The sequence below is a fragment of the Triticum aestivum genome, chromosome 7B, assembly GCF_018294505.1.
Source record: "Triticum aestivum cultivar Chinese Spring chromosome 7B, IWGSC CS RefSeq v2.1, whole genome shotgun sequence".
NCBI classification, from domain to species: domain Eukaryota; kingdom Viridiplantae; phylum Streptophyta; class Magnoliopsida; order Poales; family Poaceae; genus Triticum; species Triticum aestivum.
The window spans coordinates 733,400,652-733,407,735 of NC_057813.1; positions in this window are offsets into that span (position 1 = coordinate 733,400,652).

Consider the following 7,084-nt stretch of genomic DNA (forward strand, 5'->3'; position numbering starts at 1 on the left):
TTCATAATAAGTTAACAAGTTTGAAAAACTATTTTTAAATTAAAAAAAATGTTCACAAGTCCGAAAAATGTTCTTGAACTCCAAAAAGGTTCTCTGTATTGAAAAAAAAATTGTTCACAGATTCAAACAAGTGTCCAAGATTTTGAAAAAATGCTCGCGGATGCATAAATGTTAATGAAAATTTTAAAACAATGTTCACAAAAAAATCCGTGAATTACAAAAACATTTCAATCATTCAATTTTGTTTCTAATTCAAAAATGTTCATGACTCCAAAAAAATGTTCATGTTTTCAACACAAAAATCTCAAACAAAGTGTTCTTGAATTTTTAAAAATGTTTGTCAACACAAAAAATGTTAGCTGATTCAAAAAAACGTTAATAAGTTTCATTAAAATATTTGCGACTTTAAAAGAATTCTCTAATTTAAGAAAAATATTCATGAAGAGGATTGCCAGCTAAGTATGCCTACCAATCAACTCTTCTTTTTCATTTTATTATTTCTAATTCTGTGTTTTGTGTCTTGTATCTACATACAAAAAATTTGCGCATAAAATTAGACCACCGTATGTACGTGTATGCCTAAATGACCCACATATCATGCTAATCGGGTAGCCCATCGGGTAACCCATGAGCGTAGACTTGCACCCATGTCTGATCCAGCACTAATCGGGTCACCCATGGGTCTCATCCATGGTCGAACATGAAGACTCGTATCCTACTCATTTGGGTCGTATGCCGATTTGCGCGTACCTATGGAGCAAATCCAGGATAAGGTGTGGGTGCTATGTGGCTGAGAAAATTTCTGGGAAAACGTCATTGTGTAGTTTTCTTTTTTGAGACAACATTGTGTAGTTGTTGGGTGATATATTAACATGGACGGGCTATTGGGCTTACTAGTTTGTTGTGCTTAACATATTAAAGTATTTCAGTTATTTCATGGATGTTACTAAAAAAAGTTATTTTGTGGATTCGGTCAGCAGACTCCAGTGCCAGAATTTGCCGAAGTAATTTCTGTTTCTGCCGTTCGCTAACCTAGCCAATGGAATAAACTCCGGTCCTTGGTTTTTCGGTTTCGGTCTTGGTGATTTCGGCTCAAGACTTCGGTTCTCGGTTTTTAACCCCACACCTACACTATCCCCGCATGTAAATATTGTAGCAACCGGTACATTGTAGCACTCAGTTTTTAGTTGGGGTTTTCAGTTTCTTTTGAAAACCTCAACAAGCTTTGAAATTTATAGATAAGTTTGAAAAATATTAACATTTTTTGAAATTTCACTTTTTTAAATAAAATCCGGAACACATTTTTGATAATTTGAATATTTTAAAATTTTGAATAGTTTTATGAAAACCTGGAGATTTTTTGAATTCATGAACAAATTTTGAAAACACCATTTTTGAATTTAAAATATAATTGGAAATTGCAAGGAATACTTCAAAAACATGAGTACTTTTTGAAACAGGAACATTTTTTATTTTATTTACATGAAAACATGACATTTTTTGAAATTTTGGAAAAACATTTGAAACAATAATTCTTTAAAAAAATCCCAAAAAATGAAATTGAAAAGATTGTTGTACTTTGGCTCATGTTTTGGGAAACTTATAGAATATTCGAACTCATGTCTTTTCCTTCCCTGGTCTTTGGAGTTTCTCGTACCAACCATCTCATGACACCACATGGACGATGTGGTTCTTTAACAGCAACGCCTTGAAGAAGGGAGCGGCACTCAGACGCCGCCGGCACCGGATCCAACTAGAACGTCAGAAACTAGGTTTTCACCGTCAAGAATCAGTCTGAGCATATCCGAGCTATGCCTTCACCAAGGTAATGTTGTAAAAGAAACATCGCCATTGTCAGGTACAACCACTCGTGTCTGGCCTAGGCTTTCGCCCGGAGCTCGAGGTTGGGTGCTCGAGTAGCACCACCATCGAAGTCTGTCATGTGTTGTTGCCACCACTTTTCACTGTCCCATCAGTTACATCTGATGCGATCACCGCCCCTACACCACCATCCCTCTGGAAGACCTTTCGATGATAACCGCCATCGTGATGCTATAAAAAGTCATTGCAGTATAGTTGCGGTAACCACCATCCGGTCAATCGGGTCTGTATCAACACCACCAAGCCGTGGACCTTAGCCTCCTGAGCCAGATGGATGTCGTGCCCAGCCGGCCGTGCTAGGGAACGATCAATGCGCCTCCACGGAATGTCACCACGGACGACACACCCGCTAGTCGCCGGAGGAGCAGACACGCACATCCGGCTACCACCCAAGCAGCTAATGAGCTTTGGCCGTCAGTTCTAGGGGCAAAGCCTGGCCAGATCGAACATAGTCCAGGTGCCCGAGGGCCAGCTCCACCACGCACAGTCAGCTGCAGAATAGCACACACAGCCACAGCTAGCTTAGCGCCACAGCACGATGCTCCGCCACCATCGTAGCCACTTGCACACTTGCAGGCGCTGCCTCCTCACTCGTGAAGGACGTAGCCAAGGTATACCCTCCACTCCCGTCGCCTGTGATGGAACGGTGCCCAGAATTCTTTGATTTTTTGGCCTAGTGATCACTTATTTTTGGAAGCAAGGGTAGATTGATTTGTGTGATGCCTTGCTTCATCTCAAGATGGAAAAACTTGACCTGTATGTTTGATATGAGCAAAGGAATTGGTAATCAAGAGAAATTGGAAAAGAATTCTAGTAATGAAGAATTGACCAGAAAAGAGAGTATGCAAATTGAGAAGTTATTAGTGAAGGATGCTGGAAACTGTACTACTCCATCAACCGGTGTTATTTTCATTGGTATTGCTTGAAGTTTTTCTTCTATTCATATTCTTAGGAGTTGGTCCTACTTTAGCTCCTTTTGTTGCCATTGCTTGGTCCTACCTACTTCTTTTGCTACACTCTATCTTCCCAATGGAGCTTTCTGTGAAGCTTGTGCACGAATGTCCATAAATTATATTCAAGAAATAAGACAGGAATAACAGGTTGACAAGCAAAAAGTTTTAAAACCATTGGGGCCAAAGAAGGTGTTGTCGTTGTGTTGAACTAGCTGCTGGCAGAGAGGCTGAACTAGGTACTTTAGATAACTGACATGATGCTACATTGGTACGATTGTACCAGAAGGATTTCTTTTTAGACAAGATGTCCAAACTTATTTGCATAATTCAAGTCTTATGACAGTCCCATGCTTACTAAACCTAGTGTTTTTAGCTTCTCCTGTCCTAGTTGTCTTTGTTCTATCTGGCATGACTATATGAGGTGGAGGTTCTGACTTTGGTTTGTGTGCCAAGTACCATGAGGACATGCCCTGTATATGTTGAAGCCCCGCTTCGGTACAACCCCCTCCCCCCCACACGTATAATGGGCAATATGGACCAGCCCATTGTCGCATGTGGAAACATGGAAAATTTTGCCAAAACGGTATGGCAGTCTGAGGGATCAAACCCAACATGTACCTAGTGCTGCTAACCGCTGGTCACTAGTCACACGAGCTGATAAGTTTCAGTGTCCACGAGGCAACACATACTAAAATAGCTATCCCTCAGCGACCGATTTATTGTGGCGAACCGGTCTTTCCACTATTTCTTTTTCTTTTTTATGTTCATTCTTTGTTTCTTTTATTCTTTTTTTATTTTTCAAAAAATTCTCGCACTTTTACAAAGTTGTTTATAATTTCAACAAATGTTCGGTTCATAAAATATAAATATGCGCATTTAAAAAAAATTACAATTTTTTGAGTATTTATGTCTTTAAAATCTGTTCAGAATGTCGAAACACGACCTTTTTTTGAAACAATGCAAAACAATTGAATACAAACTATTTTGAATTTGTTGACACATCTTTTGAAAACCAGTAACAAATTCAGAGTTTTTTTTGCAAAAACACGAACAAAAAATTGAAATGATTTTATTTGAATATTTCTGAAGTTTTCTTTTGAAAAGAGGAATATTTTTAAATTCCAAATAAATTTTGAAAGCTCAAACATTGCTTGAAACTCCCAGAACATTTTAAAAAAAATGAAACAAAATTAGGAAAGTTGACATTTTTTTGGATCACTAAATAATTTTTTTTAAAACGGGAACACTTTCTGAAACCTGGACAAAATTTTACAACGCAAATAATTTTTTAATTTTTACAAATACTTTTTTTACACTTTGAATATTTTTTAAGTTTTTGAACATTGATTAGTAAATATGAATAAACACTCACGTGATTTTTTTAAAATCTGAACATTTTTTAAAAATATAAGAAAAATTATTGATAAAATGCACTAAATTTGAAAACATGAAATAATTAGAGATTACGGATAGAATTGGAAATTCTGAGTTTTTTGAAAATATGTAAGAGAAACATTAAACAAGAAAAAGGGGGAAAAGGTCAAAGAAAACGAAAATAGAAAGAAAAAGAAATGGAAAACAGGTGACAAGATAAAAGGGAAAAGGAAAAAAATGTTTTTTTGGAACCTCCTAGAAGGTTCCTTAAACAGGAAAATACTGGATGGGACCTTGTAGAATGTTCCAAAAATCAGATAAAGCTGGATGGGATGGTGAAAAAAGGTTGATTCGTAATGATCGTATGGTGTCGGAAGTTGTTGAAACCTCGCATGGTAGCTTAACATGGGTGTGCCCACCTGATGGACAAAGTTGGGATCATTTTAAGGATGTCTAGAAAAAAACCATGTTCAACGTAGGGTGTACGGGTAAGCCAGAAGGCTCCATTCAAGAGCATGTTTCTTTTTCGACATCCGTCAAAAGGCCCCAATTTTTTTCCCATGGCCTTCTATGGCCAATTTAATGCACCATGTCAAGTTACTTGGGTTTTTGAGAAGTTTTGCATTTTCTACAGTTTTCTCGATCAAAAAGTCGATAAATGGCTAGATGTGTTGCAACTTGCATACGGTGAAGATGTTCAAAGTAGGGATAGGTGCCTACCATGGGCATGCCGAAGTGGTGGCAAAAGTTGGGGGCGATTGAAGGATGTCTAGAAAAACACCATGTTTAATAGAGAGTGTTTGGGTAGGCCAGAAGGGCCCATCTTAGAGCATGTTCTTTTCTGATATCCTTGTAATGGCCCCAATTATTTTGCCATGTCAAGTTGTTTTGTTTTTTCTAAAAGTTTAGCATTTTTTGTGGTTTTTTGGTCAGAAAAGGCCGATAAGTGGTCGAACGTGTCGCAAATTGCATATGGTACCGGAAATTTTCCAAACCTGACATAGATGTCTACTATAGGCATGCCCACCTACTTGCAAAATTTGGGGTATTTGAAGTATGTCCAAAATAGACCATGTTCAGTGGAGGGTGTTCGTGTAGGCCAGAAGACTCTGTTTGAGTGCACGTTGTTTTTTGACATCCTTAAAATGGCCCCAATTTTTTCATGGCTTTGTATGACCAATTCGAGGCACCACGCCAAATTCTTTTGGTTTTTGACAAATTTTTTATTTTCTAGCATTTTCTTTGTATTTCAAGGATGCCCCAAAGTATAGACCGTATTCAATGGGGGTAGGCTAGAAGGCTCTGTCTGAGAGCACATTATTTTTCAACATCCTTGAAATGACCACACTTTTTCATGGCCTTGTATGACCAAGTCAAGTCACCGTGCCAAATTGTTTCATTGTTCGACAAAATTTTCATTTTATAGAGTTTTCTCTGTAGAGGCTGATAAATGGCCAGACATGTCGCAACTTGCATATGGTGTTGAAAGTCATTCAACTCAGGAATGATGCCTACAATGGCCATGCCCACCTGTTTGCAAAAGTTGGGGTCATTTCAAGGATGTCCAGAAATGAACCATGTTCGATGGTGGGTGTTCGGGTTGGGCAGAAGGGTCCTTTTGGAAGTACATTTTTTTGACAAAAGTCAAGCGGCCACAAATTGTTTCCACCATCTTCTATGACTAATTCAAGGCATGAAGGCAAGTTTTTTGGATTTTTGATAAGTTTCTCATTTTCTAGAGTTTTGTCAGTGAAAAAGGGACAATAGTGAAATGACCCAAAATTCTTTCCACCAGCGTTTCTATGACCAATTCAAGACATCATGCCAAGTTGTTTGTATTTTTGATAAGTTTTGCATTTTGCTAATGGACCGATAAATGGACCGATAAATGGACCGATAAATGGTCGGAAGTGTCGCAACATGCTAATGGTGTCGGAAGTCTTTCAAACCTGGCATAGATGCCTCATATGTCCATGTCAGGCTGCTGCAAGAAGTTTGGGACATTTATCGATACTCCAAGAAAATCACTAGTTGAGAGGAGTGTGCGAGAATAGGCCGGATGGGTGCATTCGTGAGCGTGTAGTTTTTCCTAATTTAAATGCTTCCGTTATTTGCCATTTCCGTCATTATCAATCAACATGAACATTTTCTTAAGTGCTAACCATTTCATGAAATTTGTCAATAGTGAAAATAAATCTTCTTATATTTATCAATAGTGTAGCACTTGGCAATGTAATCATCATTGCTTTTGGATGTAGAATAAATGCAAGCTATAACCAAAGGTCTAAATAGTAGGATATTAAAATCGTGGCAGAAGTCTTAGTGCACTAGCACGCAAATTGCACTATAGCCTGCTAAATGTTTAAGCAGCATGCCCCTCCAAACACTATAGCTATGCTATAGCTCCAAGATAGTACACTATTTAAAACTATGGCTATAACATATTACCATGTTAGCCATAGAGTTGCCAATACCTACATTTACAGGTCTTTTCACCTATTGCAACTATAAACATGTGCTTATGGTACATGTGGGTAAGTTCATATGAATCTTTCTAACACTATGAACTGCATTAGAAAAACACAATTACTTAATGCTCTTGTGCAAAGTTTTTTTTTTCATTTGAATTATCATATTTTAATTTTTTTTCTCTTCAATCCTAACTATGCCTTTTCATCTAATAGCATGTAACATGCGGATAAGAGGTACATACCTAGCCTCAACATTCCACTTGTTGAATGATTCACACACAATATTGTTATCTGCAAAATACCTGACCTGAACTAGGCTCTGCTCTGAATATGTGTTCATCATAGCTCTGGATCTTATCTGGCTCTGCTCTGAATATGTGTTCATCATACCTGACCTGAACTAGG